The sequence below is a fragment of the Myotis lucifugus genome, unplaced genomic scaffold (genome assembly GCF_000147115.1).
Source record: "Myotis lucifugus unplaced genomic scaffold, Myoluc2.0 scaffold_379, whole genome shotgun sequence".
Lineage (NCBI taxonomy): Eukaryota > Metazoa > Chordata > Mammalia > Chiroptera > Vespertilionidae > Myotis > Myotis lucifugus.
The window spans coordinates 798,812-822,297 of NW_005871427.1; the positions used below are offsets into that span (position 1 = coordinate 798,812).

General features: G+C 45.2%; 2 pseudogenes; both read left to right on the forward strand.

Moving 5' to 3' along the window:
• Positions 1-4,167: 4,167 nt before the first annotated feature.
• Positions 4,168-5,751, forward strand: LOC111828484 (annotated as a pseudogene).
• A 13,047-nt stretch (positions 5,752-18,798) lies between these two features.
• Positions 18,799-22,587, forward strand: LOC102419030 (annotated as a pseudogene).
• The last annotated feature ends 899 nt before the right edge of the window (positions 22,588-23,486 follow it).

Here is a 23,486-nt window from a genome sequence, read left to right on the forward strand (position 1 = left end):
AAATCTACATTTGCCACTCTTCTCTGTACATAGCACATGAGCAGGGACCACATGTGGGTTCTGGGTCTGGGTGTGATGTTCTTTGGAAGCCGATCAAATGCACCCACAATACAAACACAGACTTTGAAGAGCAGGCACTAGTGTGTCTGTGTTCTTGCAGGACCTGTACACAGAGATGCAGGTTAAAACAGGTCAGGGTTGCTCCAGGGAGAGTCAGAGTTGGGGCTGAGTCACACTTTGACTGCAGGGGTGTGTTGCTGGGAGTTCCCTGGAGACAGATCATGAAACAGGAATCACACCTCAGTACTGGGAGGGGAGGAGGTAGCAGCATTGTCAGCTGCCAGGTGAGGCTGCTCTCCCAGGTCACCTGGTGCACTGGCAGGTGAGTGAGTCCAGCTCTGGGAGGGACCCTGGCTTCCTCAGGACTCCGGGTTCTAGGAAGGTCTAGGAGTCTGTCTATTCTTGGTGTCCATCCTGATGGTTAACTTCCCCGTGAGCTACCGCCCTGTTGCCCTCACTCCACTGCCTCCCACATGGAGACACTCACTGCTCAGAGACCTACAGCTGCACCCTCAGCCCCTGAAGGAGCCTCCATCTCCTCCAGCATCAGTGTCTCTGGTTCACCCTCATGGGTTGTCCTGCGCTGAGTACACTGTTGGGAGTGAGAATTCAGACTCTGCTGGTTACTCAGGCTTCTACATGGAGAGTTCAGGGACATCCCCATTTCCTCAGGCCCATGGGTCTGTGCTGGTCCATCAAGCACCTGGCAGGTGTGTGCTACCACTTCCTGTAAGTCAGTGTACATTTATGCTCTATGTGGCTCTTGTCCTGATGGGTTGTTACATGCGTGCCCTGCATTAAGCAACATCCTTTCTTAACAATGTTCACAGCAAAGTGATGACTCAAATGAATCTCTGTCGCTTCAGGAAATGTCCATCAGGAAGGTTCCTGCATGAAGGGGGTTGATGGCAGCTTCAGGCCACCTGTCTGGGACGTGTCCTACGTGACTCTGGAGGAATGCACATGTCAAATGAATAGATGAAGTGGGTTGCATGCACTGATGACTAAAATTTTATAGAAGATGGCAAGGGGCACGGGAGTGCCTGTCTGAAGTAAGGGGCCTTGTAGGGCAGTGTGTACCAGTATGAGGACAGAGAGTGTGAAGTTCTTTTTTTAAAATACTAGAGGCCCAATGCACGAAATTCATTCAAGAGTAGGCCTTCCTTCCCCCAGCTGCCAGCACCAGCTTCCCTCTGGCACCCAGGACTCGGGCTTCCCTCCAACCAATGGCAGGCCCCCAAGACCCAGGCTTCCCTTGCAGCCCCGGCTTCATCTGGAAGGTCATCTGGAAGGATGTCTGGTCTAATTAGAATATTATGCTTTTATTATTATAGATATTTTATTCATTTCAGGGAGGGAGAGAGAGAAATATAGAAACATCAGTGGTGAGAGAGAATCATGGATCTGCTGCCTCCAGCATGCTCCCTGCTGGGGAACCAATCTGGTGGGCATGTGCCTTCATCTGAATCAAATCATGACCTCCTGGGACATAGGACAATGCTCTAGCACAGAGCCACACAGACTGGGCCAGAGAGTGTGAGCTTAAACCCTAGGGCACTGATGTCAGTGCTGTTTCCCTTTGAAGGAAATGTGTTCCCATCAGGGATGTGAGAATAGTCAGGCTGATCTTATCATGGAGAAGGTCCTGTAGGGAATTGGTGAAGGGAACCTCTAGTGCCTGTTCATAACTCTTCTGCAAACACAGTGCTCCTTCTCCTACGAATCCCAGCGATGATGTGAGAACTTAGAGATTCAAAGAAAAAGACATGCTCTTCCCTGGGAGCAAAGAGCAACGTTGAGAGGCGAGGAAAACACCCATCACAATAGGAAGCCTGGCCCTCTGCATCTGCCCAAGAATAGAGAAGTGTGACCTGCAGGTCCTGAGCTCCCCCTGCTGGTCCTGAGCGCCCCCTGTAGCCCAGCCCTACTGTCTCCTCAGGGAGGTTTGTGTCAGGGCTCACAATGACTTCCCTTCACTGTGTCTTGTACAGTAATACACGGCCGTGTCCTCAGATGTCAGTTTGGTCATATTAAGAGAGACTGTGCTTGTAGGGTTGTCCCTGGAGATTGTGAATCTTCCTTGAACTGCTGGAGCATACCATTGATCCTTTCCAGTTGGTTGACTCACTCTTGCAACCCACTGCAGACCCTTCCCTGGAGCCTGGCGGACCCAGTTCATGGTGTAGTCAGTGAAGGTGAATCCAGAGGCTTTGCAGGAGAGGCTCATATACCCCCCGGGTGGCACCACGCTTCCCCAAGAATCCACCAACTGAACTTGGCACAGGCCACCTGCAAACAGAGAAACACACTGAGAACTGCCCCCTGTGACCCAGTCCCCATGAGCCTGATACACAGGGTTGCACCTTTGATAGTGAAGAGAAGCACAGCCCAGATGAGCGCAGACCCCATGGTGTGGACACTGAGGGGCTCACACAGGAGGGATCCTCTCCAGGGTCTGCAGGGTCCCAGCCTGGCAGGCTTTCATGAGCAGGGGAGGGACCGCATTTGCATGTCTTTCCCTGAGGAGCTGTCTGAGCTGCCAGGGGGCTCCTCAATCCTTGTAAACACCAAGGGACTGGGGATGGCCTCATGGGAATGGCTGGTGGACAAGGGTGCCTGGGCCAGGGCTCAGGGGCCTGTGGCTAGTCTGCACACTCTAGTAGCTTATCTGTGAATAGTGATAGACACACTCTGCCAGGGCTGAAAGTGGGACTTTTAAGGTTCTCCAGTGCAGGTTGCTCATAAAACCTCTCAGGAGACATCCTGGGACAGGATTGTGGTTGTTCTGAGCCTCATGGTCTAAGGACAGGTGTCTGAACCAGCTTCCCGAGACAAGGCAGGCATGTCTGCCATGGGGAAGCCTTCCCTGGCATTTCTGAAAGAGTGGCAGCCCCAGTCCTGCTACTTGCACACAGGTGGTTCTCTGCAAGGACGACCTGGACCTCAGGCGGCTGCCTTAGGGGAGAACCTGAGGAACATAACCCTTCATAGCCCAGGACTGTAGTGCCAGGTCTCAGCTTGCACATGGGAGGTCCTGTCACCTGGCCTGGTGTGCACACTCAGCATTCTGAAGTGTCCACCATGTGGCACAGCAGTGCCTGTTTAGCTCAGGAACATGTTTCCTGATATTTGTGGGGGACTCTCAGTGACTGTTGGCAGTGGAGCTGCAGGGAGTGGTGAGCACAGGGGACAGACTCAACATTGACAGAGGACTGTTCCCTGCCCAGGAACTGGGCCCCTTAAATACAGCCTCTGAGACCCTGTGTCTGTGAATTCTAGAATTGTGCTCTAGATCATATGAGTCAGTCGCAGTGGATAGGACAGCACAGCCCTCCTCACTCTGGGATACTAGGAAGTGGACCCAGCTCTGCAGGGGGTGAGTTTCATCCATTGCTTTTAGCCTCTGAAAGGTCATTTTCTCCATTTTTATGAACAAAGCCTTGAGTGCAAAGTCTTACCACCTGGGTGGTGAATAATCTTGTTGGATGAATTAAGTCATAAACTCTAACCCTTAGATGCAGGTCCTTGAAGAGCCCCAGGAGCAAATCAAAGAGAACACGCTGGTTCTTTGGTGAGCACTTGGACATGGGGGCTGACCTGTCCCAGGGCTGGGGAGGGGAGCACACCTGACATCCAGAGCAGGTGAGGCCGTTCTCATCAGGATCCCCAGTCCCTTGGTTTTTACAGTTGTGCACGGGTCTGACCTGGCCAGAGGGGGAAGGTGATCTTGGATGGAGACTAGTACACACTATTGAGTACAGAGAAGAAAATGCACCAGGTATGCCTATGTGTATGGGGTTTTGCATGGCTTCCTCAGGTGAGCTCATTCCCAGGAAGGAAGGAGTGAGTCTACTGGGGAAATGAGCTGTGACGCTGTGGAAATTAGCAACTGTGGAGGGACACTGATCACATTAGAGTGATAGTGGTAGATCCTGTGGGAAAAATAAGATGTGGTCACATAAGAAAATAGAGGTCAGCCTTTCTGCTGTGAGCTGCAGAGACCCTGCCCCCTGTGCCCAGCCTGTGGTGTCACATCCGTCTTCTCTCCCCTGGGATCCAGGCCTTGATCTGAGAGGAAGAAGCATGAGTGGCCACCTCTTAGGAACCATGGCGTCCTATTCTCTGGCACCTGCCAACATATTCCAGGCTGGCACTGATGAAGAGAGAGCAGAGACAGCTCATCTGTCTTCCTTTATTGATCCATCATTATGGGTAACTTGGTAAAGAGGAACTTGGGACCCAAAGGCATGGGCACAATTCTGGGAAGCAGTGAATGAGATGCCTCTCTTATGGTGACCAATGATGGTGCAGCTATTCTAAAAGCATCTGAGCTGGTAATCCAGGAGCTAAAGTGTTAGTTGATATGTCAAGGGTTCAGGATGATGAAGTTGGAGATGGCACTACCTCTGTTCCTGTTTTAGCAGCAGAATGACTAAGGGAAGCAGAATATTTAATTTCAAAAAAGACTCATCTTCAGATCATCATTGTGGGTTGGAGAGAAGGCACAAAGGCAGCAAGACAGGCTTTGTTCAATTTGGCAGTTGATCATGGTTCTGATGAAGATAAATCCCACCAAGATTAAGTAAACATTGCAGGAACAACATTATCCTTCAAACTTCTTACTCATCACAAAGATCACTCTACAAAGTTATCTCTAGAAGCTGTTCTCTGATTGAAGGGCTCTGGTAATCTGGAGGCAATTCATGTCATCAACAAGCTAGGAGTATCTTTTTTGTATGACAATATAGTTTTCTCTTTTATTCTCTGGATGGGTGTATCCAGTTTACTGATTTATAAAGGTTGAACCATCCTTGAATTCTAGGACAACATCCCACTTGATGATGGTAAATGATACTTTCAAGATGTTAAGTTTTATCTTATACTTGAGGCCTGGTGCACGGCATTCTTGCACTGAGGGGTGGGGGCCCTCAGCCCCGCCTACATCCTCTTGCAGTCTGGGACCCCTTGGGGAATGTCCAACTGCTGGCTTAGGCTCCCACCACCACTGCCAGCCTTGAGCTTGGCTTCTGGCTGAGTGGAGCTCCCCCTTTGGGAGTGCACTGACTACAAGGAGTCAGCATCTACATTGAGCGTCTGCCCCCTGGTGGTCAGCGTGTGTCATAGTGACCAGTTGTTCCACTGTTCGGTCAATTTACATATTAGGATATTATTATATCGGATTGTTGGGGATTTTAGCATTTATGTTCATCAGGGATATGATCTGTAATTTTTGTTTGTTTACTTATTTTGCTTTGGAAGCAGTTGGGTCCAGTGACCCAGTTACTAGGGCTAATGCTCATCAGCCATTCCTCAAACCTCAATAAATGAGTTTGGAGGTTTATCCTCTTTTGCAATTCTTGGAAGTGTTTCAGAAGAACTGATTGATAAGATACTGTTTTTTTCTTTGAAATTTGGATAGAATTCACTCTTGAATCCATGTGGCATTGACTTTTCTTTGCTGAGAGGCTTTGGCTATTATTTCAATTATTATTATTTTTTTAAAATTTATACCCAGCTGCAAAGTCAGGGGGAAATTTCTAGTTGAAGCAACAAATAATAGGACTGATAAACCTAACTGTTGAACTTCACAGGGAGTAGGCAGCACTTGCACATACAGTGAGCTGAGCAGTGACAGCCTAACTGGCATCCTAATTCTGCATCTCACAGGTAGATCTGAGCAACATGAACTGACAGGGGAGCACCTTGAAGTCCCCACCCAGGGAAAGAACTGCCTCTATAAACTGCAGTCCCGGCTGCTCTCTGTTGGCTCTGTGGTGGGCAGGACCAGCTCCTACCTGAGAGTCAGCAGTCAAACACATGTCTGCTTTCAACTTTGAAGAAGAAAGGGATTTTTTTGAAGAATCTTACAAAGTTAATCCACTGAAGATTTCTGTGTATGGAGAGAAACCAATGGAAACAGGAACAAGTCTTCTCACCACATTTAACAATTCCTCCTGTGAGAGGCTACACTCAGCCAGCAGGACATCTCACAGAACTAAGGGGCAGTGCATTTGGGTCAGTGTGGAAATTGCAGTTGTTTGCAGACCAACTATTTATTTCATGTGCCACCCAAGAGAATGAAATAAAACCATGTTATCTTGTATAGAATTCATAAAGTGTGTTGTCCTGAGAATGCATCCTCCTTCCCTGCAACACCAGGAGCACAAGGAACAGGTTCAAGCTGATGCTCCCTGAAATCCACCATGGATTTGGGTGAAGACAAAGCTGAGAACAACTCCCAGACTATGGCTGAGCTCAGCGGTGACACTAAGGCAGGGCCATTGCTGGGAGACTTGGGAATCATCTGAAGGAACATTCTGGCTGAAGACATCTCCAAAAGACTTGCTGGCCTTCCTGGAATGCAGGGAAGTTCACGCAAGTTCCACATTTTATTTTCACAGAGTTTGATGTGTGATGACGGTTTCCCCAGGCTCACCAACCCCTCTGCATTTTTCTTCCTCCAAATGAAAAATGCCTCCTGTGGTGCATGTGAGCAAGTCCCTACTAATTATAACAGTTTTATTAAACTGTAGTGGTAGTCACAGGACCATAGGTCTAGAGAGAATCTGGGAGAAACTGTTATATGGAGAGGAAGCCCAGGACCCTCAGAGGAAACAGCCATAAACACCACCTGCAACTGCTCCTGAGCCATAACACAGAATCTGTGGGTCCTGAACGCCCCCTAGTGTCCTGAGTGCCCCCTGCAGCCCAGCCCTGCTGTCTCCCTCAGGGTGGTTTATCTGGGCTCACACTGACTTCCCCTCTGTGTCTCTTGCCCAGTAATACACGGTGGTTTCCTCAACTCTCATGCTTTTCAGTGTTAAGTGAACTTGGCTCTTGGATGTGTCCCTGGTGATGCTGAGGCGGGATTTAAGTGTTGGGTTGTTGTTTGTACTTCCATCAGTCCATACAGCCCTGACCCACTCCAGGCCCTTTCCTGGAGCCTGGCGGTTCCAGTGTACACCATAGCTCTTTAGGGAGAATCCAGAGACAGTGAAGGTGAGGAAAAGGGTCTGTGAGGGCTTCACCAGTCCTGGCCCTGACTCCTGAAGCTACACCTGGGACAGGACACCTGGGGACAAGGAGCATTAGTCCTGTCAGTCACATGCAGTCACAGCCTTCCCATGACCCCTGTCTGACCCCTGAGACCCTCACCTTGGGGGGCTGTCACCAGACACAGGAGAAGACCCAGCAGCCTCATCTTCTAAAGCACAGCTCTGCTTTCCCAAGGACCTCAACCCTGTGTGAGGAAAGAGCTGTGAACCTGCACAGCCCAGGAGAGGATTTACCCTGGAGCTTGAAGAGAAATTTGCTTGTGCCGCAGCCCTATTCTTATAAGTGTAGGGCCTGAGGCTCAGGTTACTCTGGTCTTTCTGGGGCCTGTGTGGAGGCATCTCATCCCTTGATCTCACTCAGCATGTAAGACAGGGACAGGGGACCACATGAGTTATGAGACTCATTGGATTCAGGTCAAAGCACAGGCTCACCTTTCTGAGTATAAGAGGAAACATGGACTAGATGAGCAGGTTATGCTTTTACCTTCTCATGCATCTTTTTTTTTTTTTTTTGCTGAAAGTATTACAAAGGGTATTACATATGTGTCCTTCTCATGCATCTTTCAAACATGCAAAATGGATTAGCATTTGTTTTGACCATTTTTGAATCTCAGAACCCTAGTGTATCCACAATTTGTAAATTTTTAAGTCTCATGTAATACAAACACTTTCTATCCTGGTGCAAAAAATAAAAAGAACAGACATTTTTAATATTTTATGTCTTAATTTATCACGTTACTTTGATCTGATAAACTCCTTCCCAATCCCAGGCAGGTGGGACAACCCTGACTCTTGATGCTGCAAATTTTATAATTGTGTCTACAGCTTCCTTAGCACAATCTTCTGTTTGCAGAGACCCCAAACTAGTTACATCAAAAATAATGATGGTTTTAAATAGAGAAAACACAAGACATGAAAATAGTGATCATGTGTGTGTACAGCCCTGAAACATTCATATGTTGAAATGCTGGTAGAAGGAGATTGACCAGTTTTCTCAGTCTAGTGTTATCAGTGATGTTGGGATTCAGAGAGATGGACATTGAAGAATTCCGAGCACACATTTTCTTACAGGAAAGGGAAGTTCAATTCTGACAGGAAATCCTCACTCCCAGCCTCCCTCTGCCCTTTCCCTGGGGATGCTCACTGTGGTCAGTGGGTGTCAGGCTCTCCCCCATAACATACAACATCCTTCGTGTGTAGTACATGCATTCTCCCACCAGGCACATGATTCTGAAAGATATTCTCTCACTAAGCTTATCATTTGATTCCTTTGATGGAATATTTGGTGGGACAAATGTTTTTTATTTTATTTTATTAAAGTTCAATTCATCAGTACTTTCTTTGATGAGTCCTCTTTTGGGTGATTTTACTAAGAATTCCTAAGAAAATTCTGAGTTTCCACAGTCCTTGTGGATTGGCTACAGGTACTGGAGCAGGTTCAGGTACTAGACAGGAACACTGGTGGGAAACTACCCAAAACTCCGGCTGTGACTGTGGAAGTGGGTGAGGGGAGGAAGCTGGACTTGTTTCTAGTCACATGAAAGACATGACTGATATTCATGGACAGAGAGTTACTGGACGTGTGGGTTTAAAGCCTCCTCTAGCGCAGGCCCCGAAGGAAGTGCAGGGCATGATAGAGACAGCTTGTAACATTGTAGGAAATACCTGAATAATTATGAACAGGAGTTTGTGAGAAGTAGGAACGTTAAAGACCATGCAGGCAGGGATCAAGAAAAATAAGGAATGTGTCACTTCAGACTGGTGGGCAGGGGATCCCTGTTTCCTACATGCACATTCTCATAGTGTCTCTGTTCTAGAAGGTAACACCTTCCCACTCCTGGGAATTAGGACTTGGACACTTTTGGGGTCATTATTCACATGGCCTCACCATGAATCAACAAAGCTGCATAATTCATTGGGGGCCCATTATAAATCTGTCAGCTCTTACAGGGAAGAGTGGACATTCCTGACTGGAGGTTCCATGGTGGAGGTGTTTCTGTATGAGGAGCCATCATTCCATTAGACCAGGTCCCCTGTTTTGTGGGGAAGCATGGGACTTGGTTGGAAAATCTGTAAGGCGGTTTCTCCAAAAGGTCGGGGGCCTCTAGGAGGACTTCGCCAAAGGAAGAAGCCCCTGCCTTGACTTTTCCAAACAAGTCCAAGCCCCCTGGTTGTGGGAAACTGATATAGGGTTAAGCCTCGGACTGGCCTGCTGGCAAAGTCACAAACAAGTCCTAGCTTAAAGGGCACAGTCCTCTTAGCATAATTAGGCTTGACCTTATAACACTCCCTAGATCTTATCTGGGAAAGCTAATGGGATGAGGAAGTGCAGGAAGTGTAACCATGGTCAAAACAAGTGAAAATCACAAGAACTGTAACTATGGTAATCACTACCTTGTTTACCTCTCACTATAAAAGCTTGGTGAGGCCTGAGCACAGTGGAAGTCCTTCTCCCTGAGTTGGACTTGCTCGCCTGGTCCCCCATATTCCCAAATTATCTTGTGTCTTTTCTATTTCATTTGTGTGCGGCTCCGCTTCCAGACCCAAACCCTGAACCACGCAGGACATGGAGGGAAACACTTACGACATCTGGCGCCCGTCGGGGACTCTGGAAGTGAAGGTTTCGCTAGAGCGAAAAAACGAAGTTTCACTGGCAAAGTGAGGAACAAAGAATTCACCATAAAGGTAGGAAAATTCACCGTAAAGGTGAGGGGTTGTTTCACCGCACACAAACGCCCACAATCAGCTACAGTGGTCCGGAGCTGTAGGCGGTGTGGGAACGTTTTCTCAACCAGGCTAACGGGGCAGGATTTGGCTTTAAAAAAGTAGATTGGGCTTTTAAAAAAGTAAAAAACTCTATTATAGACTTTTGAGTTGCATGCATAAGGAGTTAAAGTTTCAGAAGGTAATCTCTTATGGTTTCTGCATGTTATTATAGAAAATAACTTTTGGTTTCTTGAAAAAGGTACATTAGATCTTAAAAGTTTGCCAAAAAGTTAGAAATTGAAAAAAAAGGTCAGCAGCAGGGAAAAACTTGCCTCCAAACTGTTTTTCCTTGTGAAACACAGTATTTCATTTACTAGAGCCTTTGAGAGAGGCCAAGGAGGATAAATCTCCTCCCCTTGCACCCTTCGCTCCTAAAGAGGAGCAGGAAGAAAAGAAAAAATGGGAGGAATGGCCTTCATGGCTCCCTCCACCTCCATGTCCTAATTAATTCTCCGTTAATAGAATCACCTGTGCTAAAATGCCAAATTATAAAGAAATTGGAATATTAAAAGGTACTCTTTTAAATCAGGCTGGAAAAAAAAAAGAATGCCATGGTCATCTCAATGTGGTTTCTTGTTCAAATTAAAATCTTAATTTGTATTTGGAATCTAAAATCTGTAATAAGAAATGAAACCCTGCTGCGGAGTCCGCCTCTGGTGTGGAGAGATTCAAAGGTGGCAGGAGAGGGCAGAGTTTTCGGCTCTCCTGTAAAAAGATTAGTTTTGTTAAAAAATTACCGGAGAACATCTTATGACAACCAAACTTTGGCTAAGATAACCTTGGGTGCTAGCCAAGACTGATTATTTCCTAAGAAAAATGGTGTATTTGACCCAGGGAAGAAATGCAGGCTGGTTCTAGCAACAAGATTGTTATTTTTCCATAACAAAGTGATTTTTGAAATGTTAATGAGGCCCGTTCCAAAATTAATCTTAAAACCTCGAAGAAATTCAGTAAAATTGTCTGTTACAGAAAATTTGCCAAAGTAACTACCTTAAAATAATAATTTGGATTTGAATCTCAAGAATTACTGAACTGTATTAATTATAAAAAACTAAGTAGCCCAGGTAAAAGACGGCTACGCCCTTTAATTAAGGCTGGCTTCCCAAAGCAATTTCTAATGGAGGAAGGGCTAGCCTCCCTTCCCCCAACAGAACAAGCAGGTAGGCAAAAATTTCCCGCCTGTGGTAACTTCTAAAGACAGGCTTGCTTCCCAGTTTCCCATCCTTGGGAGCAATGGCAGCCTAGGGCTTCGGGAGTTTGCTAAATTGCTAAATTTCCCTCATGAAAAATCTAGAGGACAGAATTAAATCTGTTGGTTGATTATATCTTGCATTTTTGAAGTTTATTCTTAAAAATGTTATTGATTGAGAAATGCTAAATATTTGACTTGCCAGCTAAAAGTTTAAGGTTCGGATTGAATTGGGAAAAATTTTGTAATTGAGGTAGCTAAATGCCTAAAGTACAGAGATTTATCTTTGAAAAAATAATTTTTGTTTTCTCTGAAATAATTAGAATTCAAAATATGTTACTCATTGATCTGATTAAAAAAGAGGATAAATTCTGTGATCCCAACCGAAATTTATACACAAAGATCAGTTTTAATTTAATTGATATCTCTTAATAATTATAAAAGGTATATAATCTTTAAATCATATATACACATATATATTTGATGGTCTTTCAAGTTGGATTTCAAAACCATAACCAAGAGATGACTTTGGGACATTTCACGGGCCCTGAAATGTTTTCAAAAGTTTATTCTCTCTTCTTAAAGGATTTTTAAATAAAGCCAATTTAATATACTTGAAATCACATGGAAAGCTTTATCAAATATAAATTAATAAGTATATTTTAAGTTTTTGCCTCTAAGAACGGGAAAAACAAGTTATTTTGTTTGATATTTCTTAAAATACAGCAGTAGAATTTTAAGATGTCATTTAAAATAACAAAAGCTCCTCGCGGCTGGATTTTAAATTAGGCTGGAGGTGAGGCAGCACTTGCACCTCGTGAATCAGACATAAAACTTTACTAAATTTACTAACATTATTAATAAAAGTACCTACTATAAGAAGCCAGTATCTTTGTAAGCAACTGAATCCTAGTAAAGTAAAATTCTTCTAAAAAAGTTACTGAAGGCTTCCCATGATCCCTCTGTATATGCAAATAAGCCGAAAGGGAATGCTGTTTAAAAATATTTTAAATTTAATAAAGGAGAAATTTTAAAATTTTGAAATATCTTCCACTAATATTTATAGGATAATCTAATGATTTGCTGTTAAAATACCAAATCTGAAAGTACAGTCACCATAAATGTTTCATGACTTTGACTTGTAATACATGGCCTTGCAGCACTATCAGTCAACATCCAAGAAGTAACCCTATAGGTTAATTTTTGTAAAAGAAAAAGATTTCCTTTTAAATTGAAGTTCTCCAAGTATAACCCAGCAGGAGGAAGACAAACCAGACAACCAAAAGCCCAGAGACCACCTGGGGCACGGTAAAGTGAAGTATGGTAACAGTTAATTCAGGTAAAAACTATAACTTTTCATACTGGTCTTAGAAGGCACATTTTTCCTTTACCTGGGAAGGACAGCACAGCTATCCCAAGGTCAGAGAGCTCCAGTTAGTGTGTCAACTCAGTGTTCTGGAGACCCAAAACTGTAAATTTAGATAACATGCCTAAGTTTAACCTAGGTTACCCAAGGACTCTAGATAATGTGTTTACCCAAAACTGTAATTTGGATAGCATGCTGTCTCTGCTTCTGTAAATTGCTTTTTTTTTTTTTTTGCTAACTAGGTTCCTCATTCCAAACCTTGAGACAGCCAGTTTAAAATTAAGTTGTCATGACCTAGAGCAAAGAATATTCTTACATGGTATTATTCTACAAGTTTTATTCTTAATTTTTGATGCTTTACAACAGTATATTGTGCATTTATCCCAAACAAACTTACAAATTAATTCTTTGAATGTTTTAAGGACATTGAGGGGATTTATTCCCTCCTGGGAAGGCACTTAAGCATTCTATATTGACCTCTCTTGACCTTTTTTTGCCAAGAGGATTCCCATTGTCTACAGCTGTTATCTGAGCTCTCGGTTCAAGCTGGGATCATGAAAAGCTGGTGCCGTGGATCTGTCTCTAGCCCAATGGCATGAGTTGGGCCCTCCCTGGAGAAGAAACCTGGGTTCCCCAAGATATGTGCAATGCTGGGGCCCCACCAGCAGGCGAGGGGATCCCAAGGCAGTTGCTGGGTGTGGAGGCCACAGGGGCATAGGCTACCAAGGAGACAGAACTGTACCTCACATCACCCTGCTTGGCCCCGGAGGATGGATGGTTAGTCAAAGACGGGTAAGATTCCTCGGGGAGGAACAACCTAAGACAGGCACAGTCGCAGAGGGGCCAGCAGAAGAGAACTTGGGGGTCAAAAGAGGTGGGGCACAGATCCTCACCCCCCCGCAACTATGCAGGGGCTTGAACACTCGCCCCTTCTGAGGGAGGTCTCCTGCCCCCATTGCTGCTTCTTGCTTCCCATGCCCAGCCCAGATCGGGACCCAGGTAACAGAAAGAGACTTGGCCCAGCTGAGATCAGTACCCAGACAACAGAGACTTGGCTGACAACAGCTATCCTATATCTACAACCAGCCTAACACCAGGAATGCTCAGGGCTTTCTCAAGGATGCAAAATAATCCTTTCCATTAACATTTACAGTGTAAACTAAGATTGTTGTTAGAGTATTAAATTTGACAGTAAAATAGCAGTCAGGTTTTCAGATTAAAATTGGCTCAAGAAGTATTAACCAAAATTTTCATTTCATAGAAAAATTGCTTAACATGCAATGAACCTAAAACAGTCATATTTTTGTGCAAAAAAAAAATTTAGAGTTATCTAGACTGCATTATAAATTTTCCAAAAATCCTCCTAATAATTAAATCAAAAAAAGGGGGGATAGTGGAAAAATACCATGTAAGGAAAAATATCCTGTAACTAAATTACATCTAGAAAAATTTTTTCATTTATAATGCTAACAGCGAGACACACAGGAAAATACACATGGTGTCAAAATAAGCCAAAGGAAAATCATTTGGGAAAATATAAAAAGGACCCCAAGTAAAACTCCCTTTATTAACCTTCGGTCGAAAATATATTTGTATATTTTCAGAAAACAACTTCAAGACCATGTGGATTCCTGCAACAGAGAGGAATTCTCAGGAATGCTCCAGCCATGAAGACAAGAGGAGAGACAGTTCAGAGATGGAGATGCTGACGACACTTTGCCATGCTAGCAGTCAGCAGCTGTGTGTCGCTGCAGGTTGCCCAGGATCAAACCAGAGAGGGTCGGACCTGCATTGCCACCATTTGTCCACCATCCAGAACTGAAATATCATTGCTGACATCTACACATAAGGAACTGTCGGACATTGAAACTTGGACTCAGAACTGTTGGACATTGAAATTGGGACTTAAAACATTTTTTGTTCTTGAAATGTTATGCTTAAGTTTTAAAATGTTTTGGGTTACGGATTGGCATTGTTATTGTTTTAATAGCCAGAGTTTTGTTCTTGATGTGTAAGTTATAGTAGCTTAATAATAAAAAAAGGGTGAGATGTGGGAAACTGATATAGGGTTAAGCCTCGGACTGGCCTGCTGGCAAAGTCACAAACAAGTCCTAGCTTGAAGGGCACAGTCCTCTTAGCATAATTAGGCTTGACCTTATAACACTCCCTAGATCTTATCTGGGAAAGCTAATGGGATGAGGAAGTGCAGGGAGTGTAACCATGGTCAAAACAAGTGAAACTCACAAGAACTGTGTAACTATGGTAATCACTACCTTGTTTACCTCTCACTATAAAAGCTTGGTGAGGCCTGAGCACAGTGGAAGTCCTTCTCCCTGAGTTGGACTTGCTCGCCTGGTCCCCCATATTCCCAAATTATCTTGTGTCTTTTCTATTTCATTTGTGTGCGGCTCCGCTTCCAGACCCGAACCCTGAACCACGCAGGACGTGGAGGGAAACAGTTACGACACCTGGTGTTTTCCTGGAATCTCTATCTTTAGTCTTTAAGACCAGACCTTGTAGAAGCATGTGATTTCTCAAGGATACTTACCCTGCTGATTTTATCTAGAGGTTAATTTTAGTTCAGGCTGTTGTTACCAGTAAAAGCCTAAGGTGACAGGCAATTGGGGCTGTTTAGGTGCCTCCTGCCAAGCAGCTCCTTAACCTTTTCTTTCACAGAAATGTGTGTCAGAGTAATCCATTCATCTGTCACTCTGGATCTTCTGGTCAGTCCTGGCACTGTCTCAGTCCATCATCATCATCATCATCATCATCATCATCATCATCACATTTTGCTTCCTTATAATCATTCTTCTCACTTCCTATAGACATGGTGGTTGTGCACACACAATTCCTTTCTATCAGAAAAGAAAGCAGGCATCTACTCCTCAGATATCATTGGGGATTGAGACCCCAAGGGCCCCACTTTAAGTTGACACAGGCCTTTGGAAAACCTGATGTGATTGGTGGGAAAGTACAGATTCCCACCAAGACATTGGACCAAGATTCTTTTCCATACCTATTGTCATTATCACCACCACCACCACCACCATCATCATTGTCATCATCATCATCACCATCTTTATTGTCATTTGCTTACTTATAGTTATTCTTCTCATTTTCTTTAGACATGGTTTTTGTACACATAAAAGGACTATTTTTCTCAATTTTCCTCATTTTGTATAGTTCTTAAGTAAAATACATAGCATTACTCTATTTTCTTTTTTGTTTGACTTCTAACAACTGATGGCTTATTGCTGCCTCTTCTCCACCTGCCCCTTACATGGGAAATCGGATAAGAAATCATAGTTTCCTCTTTGGATCAGTGGTTTTCAACCTTCCTAATGCCGCGACCCTTTAATAAGTTCCTCATGTTTTGGTGACCCCCAATTTCATTGTTACAAATTGAACATAATTAAAGCACAGTGATTAATCAGAAAAACAATATGTAATTATATATGTGTTTTCCAGTGGTCTTAGGTGACCCCTGTGATAGGGTCATTCGACCCACAAAGGGTCGCGACCCACAGGTTGAGAACCGCTGCTTTAGATGCTAATGTGAAATTGAAACCATGCCCTGGAAGCAGAATTCCTCTCCATCCCCACGACCTCACCAAAATAAAAGCCCTGGGCCAATCTCCTTTCCTGGCTCCATCAAAGCATGTCTGTCTTCCTCAAGGGCCTTTCCTGAGCTTCCCTGGGATTTCAACTATGAACATAATGAACATTCCACGTCCCTTGGTGTGAGTGTATGTCATCAGCCTGCACATCTGTACCAAGCTGCTGTGGCTCCCTCTGCCTCTGCCTGGTGTCACCTACTCTTGGTGCTATGACATGATGACAAGACAATGACTGTCACCACCACCACTGGGGTCCTTCAGGCTGTCCAGCTTTCAGGTGAGCTGCACTGTTGAGTCATTAGAGCCTCTTGATAGATTTAGGGGACCTGAGTCAGAAGATTTCATGATTAATTGGCATTTAGGGACAGGAGTAAGCAAAGGCATTTGCCGCTGCCTTTTGTCGGTGTGACAAAGTTTTCCTCCTCCTACAATAAATCTCTGTAATTCAGAGAGTGATCATGCCACCTCACACCTGACAGGAAACCACCCTTAAGGACAATCTAAACCTGCACCTGGGCTGTGAGCTGTGTTTAGTGGGTCCTGAGCGCCCTCTAGTGATCGCAGCCACTCCTGCAAGGAGGTTTGTGTCTGGGCTCACAGTGACTTCCCCTCACTGTGTCTCTTGTACAGTAATACAGGGCTGTGCCCTCAGATGTCAGCTTAGTCATTTTAAGAGAAACGGTGCTTATAGGGTTGTCCCTAAAGATTGTGAATCTTCCTTGAACTGCTGGAGCATACCACTGCTTATCTCCAGTTGGTTGACTCACTTTTGCCACCCACTGCAGCCCCTTCCTTGGAGCCAGGTGGACCCAGTACATGTGGTAGTCAGTGAAGGTGAATCCAGGGGCTTTGCAGGAGATGCTCAGAGACGTCCTGGGAGGCACCACGCCTCCCCCAGACTCGACCAGTTGAACTTGGCACGGGCCACCTGCAAACAGAGACACAGACTGAGAACTGCCCCGTGTGACCCAGTCCCCATGAGCCTGATCCACAGGGTCGCACCTTTGACAGCGAAGAGAAGGGCAGCCCAGATGAGCGCAGACCCCATGATGTTGACACTGAGGGGCTCACACAGGAGGGCTCTTCTCCAGGGTCTGCAGGGACCCTGCCTGGCAGGCTTTCATGAGCAGAGGAGGCACCACATTTGCATGTCTTCCCCTGAGGACCTGTCTGAGCTGCCAGGAGGCTCCTACCTCCCTGAGGTCACATGGGGAGGGCCTCTGGACCAGGGTGCCTGGGCCAGGACTCAGGGGCACGTGACAGGTCTGAACATAGAATCTTGTCTGTGACTAGTGGTACACACACTCTGCCAGGACGGAAAGTGGGACTTTTTAAGGTTCTCCAGTGCAGGTTGCACATAAAACCCTAAGGAGACATCTTGGGACAGGGTTGTGGAGATAACAGTGTCCCCTAGTGATTGTTCTGAACCTCATGGTCTGAGGACAGGTGTATGAACCAGCTTCCTGAGACAAGGCAGGCATGTCTGCCATGGGGAAGCCTTCCCTGGCATTTCTGAAAAAGTGGCAGCCCCAGTCCTGCTACTTGCACGCAGGTGGTTCTCTGCAAGGACGCCCTGGACCTCAGGCGGTCACCTCAGGGAAGAACCTGAGGAACATAACCCTCTGCAGCTCAGGCCTCTAGTGCCAGGTCACAGCTTGCACGTGGGAGGTACTATTATGCGGCCTGGTGTGCACACTCAGCATCCTGGAGTGTGCACCATGTGACAAAGAAGTGCCTGTTTAGCTCAGGGAACATGTTTTCTGATATCTGTGGGGGACCCTCCGTGACTGTTGGCAGTGGAGCTGCAGGGAGCGGTGAGCACAGGGACAAACTCACCATGGACAGAGGACAGTTCACTGTCCAGAAACCAGGCCCCTTAAATACAGCTCCTGAGACCCCGTGCCTGTGAATTCTAGGATTGTGCCCAAGATCATATGAGCAAGTCACAGTGGAGGGAACAGCACAGCCCTCCTCGCTCTGAGAGACTAGAAAGTGGGCCCACCTCTGCAGGGGGTGATTTTCATCTATTGCTTTTAGCTTCTGAAAGGTCATTTCCTCCATTTTTTCATATACAAAGCCTTGAGTGCAAAGTCTTACCACCTGGGTGGCCAATAATCTTGTTGGATGATTAAGTAATAAACTATAACTCCTGGATGCAGCTCCTTGAAGAGCTCCCAAGAGCAGCTCAAGGAGAACACGCTGGGCCTTTGTTTAGCATCTGGACATGGGGCCTGGCCTGGCCCAGGGCCGCAGAGAGGAGAGCACCTGACACCCAGAGCAGGTGAGGCCGTTCTCCTCAGGGTCCCTGGATCTTTGGTTTTTACAGATGTGCACGGGTCTGACCTGGCTAGAGGTGTAAGGTTTGCCTGAATGGAGACTGGCACACACTGTTGAGCACAGAGAAGGAAATACACCAGGTGTCCCTTGTGTATGTGGGTTTGTGTGGGTTACTCAGGTGATCTCATTCCCAGGAAGGAAGGAGTGAGTCTACTGGGGAAATGAGCTGTGATGCTGTGGAAATTAGCAACTGTAGAGGGACACTGATCACATTGGAGTGATAGTGGTAGACCCTGTGGGAAAAGTCAGATGTGGTCACATGAGAAAATGGAGGTCAACCCTTCCAATGTGAGCGGCCAAGGCCCCGCTCCCTGCGCTGAGCCTGTGGTGACACATCCATCTTCTCTCCCCTGGGATCCAGGCTGTGACCTGAGAGGGAGAAGCATGAGTGGTCACCTCTTTGGAATCATGGCGTCCCTTTCCCTGGCACCTGTCAACACCTTCCAGGCTGGCACTGATGAAGTGAGAGCAGAGACAGCTCGTCTGTCTTCCTTTATTGGTCCATCGCTATGGGAGACTTGGTCTAGAGCACCTTGGGACCCAAAGGCATGGGCACAATCCTGGGAAGCAGTGGATGAGAAGCCTCTCTTTTTTTTTTTTTTTTTTCCTGTTTTCTTGTTTTTATTTTTTTTATTTTTTTTTTAATTAAATCTTTATTGTTCAGATTATTACATTAGTTACTCTTTTTTCCCACCATAACTCCCCTCCACCCAGTTCCAACCCCACCCTCTGCCCTCACTCCCCACCCACTGTCCTCATCCATAGGTGCACGATTGTTGTCTAATCTCTTCACTCACCCCCACACCCCTTTCTCCCCCCCCCCAAGAATAGTCAGTCCATTCCCTTTCTATGTCCCTGATTCTATTACAATCACCAGTTCATCAGATTATTTATTCACTTGATTTTTAGATTCACTTGTTGATAGATGTGTATTTGTTGTTCATAATTTGTATCTTTACCTTTTTCTTCTTCTTCCTCTTCTTACAGGATACCTTTCAGCATTTCATATAATACTGGTTTGGTGGTGATGAACTCCTTTAGCTTTTTCTTATCTGTGAAGCTCTTTATCTGGCCTTCACTTCTGAATGATAGCTTTGCTGGATAAAGTAGTCTTGGTTGTAGGTTCTTGGTATTATTCATCACTTTGAATATTTCTTGCCATTCCCTTCTGGCCTGCAAAGTTTCTGTTGAGAAATCAGCTGACAGTCGTATGGGTACTCCCTTGTAGGTAACTGATTTTCTTTCTCTTGCTGCTTTTAGGATTCTCTCTTTGTCTTTTGCTCTTGGCATTTTAATTATGATGTGTCTTGGTGTGGTCCTCTTTGGATTCCTTTTGTTTGGGGTTCTCTGCGCTTCCTGGACTTGGAAGTCTATTCCTTTCACCAGGTAGGGGAAGTTTTCTGTCATTATTTCTTCAAATAGGTTTTCAATATCTTGCTCTCTCTCATCTTCTGGCACCCCTATAATTCGGATGTTGGTATGCTTGAAGCTGTCCCAGAGGCTCCTTACACTATCTTCATATTTTCGGATTCTTTTTTCATTTTGCTTTTCCGGTTGGGTGTTTTTTGCTTCTTCGTATTTCAAATCTTTGACTTGATCCTTGCGACCCTCTGGTCTGCTGTTGGGAGTCTGTATAATATTCTTTATTTCAGTCAGTGTATGCTTAATTTCTAGTTGGTCCTTTATCACAACATCGAGGGTCTCATTAGATTTCTTGAGGATCTCACTACATTTATCGGCGGTCTTACCAGTCTTTTCGAGGGCTTCTAAACAGTTCTTTAAAGACCTTAAAAGTGTGGTTTTGAACTCTATATCCAACAGTTTGCTTTCCTCCAATTCTGTCGTTTGTGTCCTGTTTCTTTGTCTCGGCATTTTTTTATGCTTCGCTGTGTCGATAGAGTGCCTTTCTGTGCTAAGTGTCCCAATTACCTAAGGTAGACACTCTTGGTGCACCCCCTTATGGGCTTTGTGCACAGTCTTGTTGTGGTTAAGCCTTGATTGTTGTAGTTATCACTGTGAGGAATTGACCTCCAGGTCAATTGGCTGTGAGAATCAGCTGTGTCTGCGGTGGGAGAACTTCTGTGCTGGAGACACCCCTCTGGGGCTAGACTTGCTTCAATGGGGCTTTGGTGCTCACTGAGTCTGCCTCCTGAGTGTGTCTTTTATGGTTCCACGGAGCTTAAAGCTGGATGGTCCCACTCTGACCTCTGGGCTTCCTGGCTCCTGGATCTCTAGGGAGGTGCTAATCTAGCCTTTGCCTGAGGCTATCCAGCAAAAGCCTCCCTGCAGGGCTTGGGCGGGGCGGGTCCCACGGGATCAACAGGGCGGGGTTAGCAATTATGGCTGCTCTCAGTCTTGCCCTCAGAGGCTCTGCTTCTCAGTGTCCCAGTAGTCGCTGCAAGCCCCACGGAGAGAAAGCTGCCCTAGGGTTCTGAGCGATGCCAGACAGTCCCGCTTCTCCCGTATGAGTCTGGATCCTTAGAGACTCGCCCGGAACTGGAGCTCAGAGCCTGAGACTCCCTCCCGATTGAAAACAACCGCGCCCTCAGCCTCCACCCCGCTCCACATGCACTCCGAACCTTAGTATTTTACTTCAGCACTGCGCCTCCTCTGAGCCTTGGTATGCTTTTCTCTTTCCTCCTAGTTGTAGCACATCCACTCAGCCAGCTTTCCTGTGGTTCTGGATGATGTCCGTTCCGTCTTTTAGTTGTATTTTTGAAGTGGTTGTTCGAGGCAGCAAACTCCCGTGTTTACCTATGCCGCCATCTTGGTTTCTCCGAGAAGCCTCTCTTATGGTGACCAATGATGCTGCAACTATCCTAAAAAAAACATCGGTGTTGATAATCCAGCAGCTAAAGTGTTAGTTGATATGTCAAGAGTTCAGGATGATGAAGCTGGAGATGGCACTACCTCTGTTATTGTATTAGTAGCAGAATGACTAAGGGAAGCAAAATATTTAATTTCAAAAAAGACTCATCTTCAGACCATCATTGCAGTTTGGAGAGAATCCATAAAGGCAGCAAGACAGGCTCTGTTCAATTCAGCAGTTGATCATGGTTCTGATGAAGATAAATCCTGCCAAGATTTAGTGAACATTGCAGGAACAACATTATCCTTCAAACTTCTTACTCATCACAAAGATCACTCTACAAAGTTAGCTGTAGAAGCTGTTCTCTGATTGAAGGACTCTGGTAATCTGGAGGCAATTCATGTCATCAACAAGCTAGGAGGAAGTCTGGTGGATTCCTATTTAGATAAAGGCCTTATGTTGGATAAAAAAAATGGAGTTAATCAACCAAAAGGAATTGAAAATGCTAAAATTCTTATTGCAAATACTGGTATGAATACAGTCAAAATAAAGATATTTGGTTCCCGTGTAAGGGTTGATTCTACAGCAAAGATTGCTAAAATAAAACAAGTGGAAAATGAAAAAAAAATGAAGGAGAAAGTTGAAGGTATTGTTAAGCATGGGATAAATTGCTTTAACAGGCACTAAATTTCTAATTATCCTGAGCTGGTTTTTGGTGATGCTGGGGTATGGCTATTGAACATGTAGAACACCTGGCTCTTCTCTCAGGTGGTGAAATTTCATCTTCCTTTGACCACTCAGAACTAGTGAAGCTTGGAAGTTGCAAGCTCTTTGAGGAAGTCATGATTGGAGAAGCCACCTCATTCATGTTTCTGGGGTAGCCCTTGGTGATGATCACACTATTGTTCTTTGTGGTGCCACTCAGCACATTTTAGATGAAGCAGAAAGATCTTTGCGCGATGCTCTTTGTGTTCTTGCACACACTGTGAAGGCTTCTAGAACAGTTCATGGCTGAGGCTGTTCTGAGTTGCTGATGGCTCATGCTGTGTTACAGCTGCCAATAAAACACCAGGTAAGGAAGCTGTTGCAATGGATTCTTAGGCTCAAGCACTGAGGATGTTGCCTACTGTTAGAGCTGACAACACAGGCTCTGACAGTGCAGACCTAGTGGCACAGCTCTGAGCTGCCCATCGTGAAGGCAATGCAACTGCTGGACTGGATATGAAGGAAGGTGCTATTGGTGATGGCAATGCTGGGCATCACAGACAGTGTCCAAGTGAAGTGCAGGTTCTTCTGAGTGCAGCTGAAGCAGCAGACATGATTCTGCATGTGGATGACATCATCAAAGCAGCACCAAGGAAAGGTGTCCTGATCACCCCCCTTGTTAAGCTTTCCTATATGTTGTTATGCTCTGGACCAGTTCATAGCAAGGTTGTTCAAAGGACTTCAACTTTATCTTTTTAAATTATTTAAAGAGTGTTCCTATTCCTATTCTTTTAAAAACATATTTTATTGATTTTTTTACAGAGAGGAAGGGAGAGGGGTAGAAAGTTAGAAACATCAATGAGAGAGAAGCATCAATCAGCTGCTTCCTGCACACCCCCCACTGGGGATATGCCCTCAACCAAGGTACATGCCCTTGACTAGAATCAAACCCAGGACCCTTTGGTCCGCAGGCCAACTCTCTATCCACTGAGCCAAACCAGTCAGGGCAGGACTTCAACATCTTAAAAAGACTGGAATCAAAGTTATCTATGAATCTCTTATCCTTAAGTGTAGACATTTAGCTGATCTTTTACTTTAACATGGGTCTAATTTATTTGCTCTTCATTTTCCATAAAATTCAATTGTTTTAAAAGTCCATCTCTCATACTATGAATCAAAATAAAAATTTGAACAATTAATACAATAAAATGGAGGTCAAAATATAACTGAGATGCCTTTGACAGTCACCAATAATAAACACACCAAGGTGAACCAACCTTAACAACCCGAGAAAGAAAAGTGAGGAGGTTCATGTTCAAGAGACAGGAAGTTCCATCTGACACTATTTCCCCTACAAGGTGATCAGAGGATAAACTAAGTCCAGAGTGTGAGCCTAGAGCAGTGGACCAAGTGTTGGGGAGAGAGGAGCATCTGTGCGGGTCCCTGGGAACCAGAAGCACATAGAGACACAGAGAGAGCTCCCGGGTTCTGTTCCTTCAGGGGAGTTTAGTGCTGGACGTGTAGTGGCTGCACAGCCTCCTTTGTGGTGTTTATTCTCTAGACTTTGTTGTAGATCCAGTTT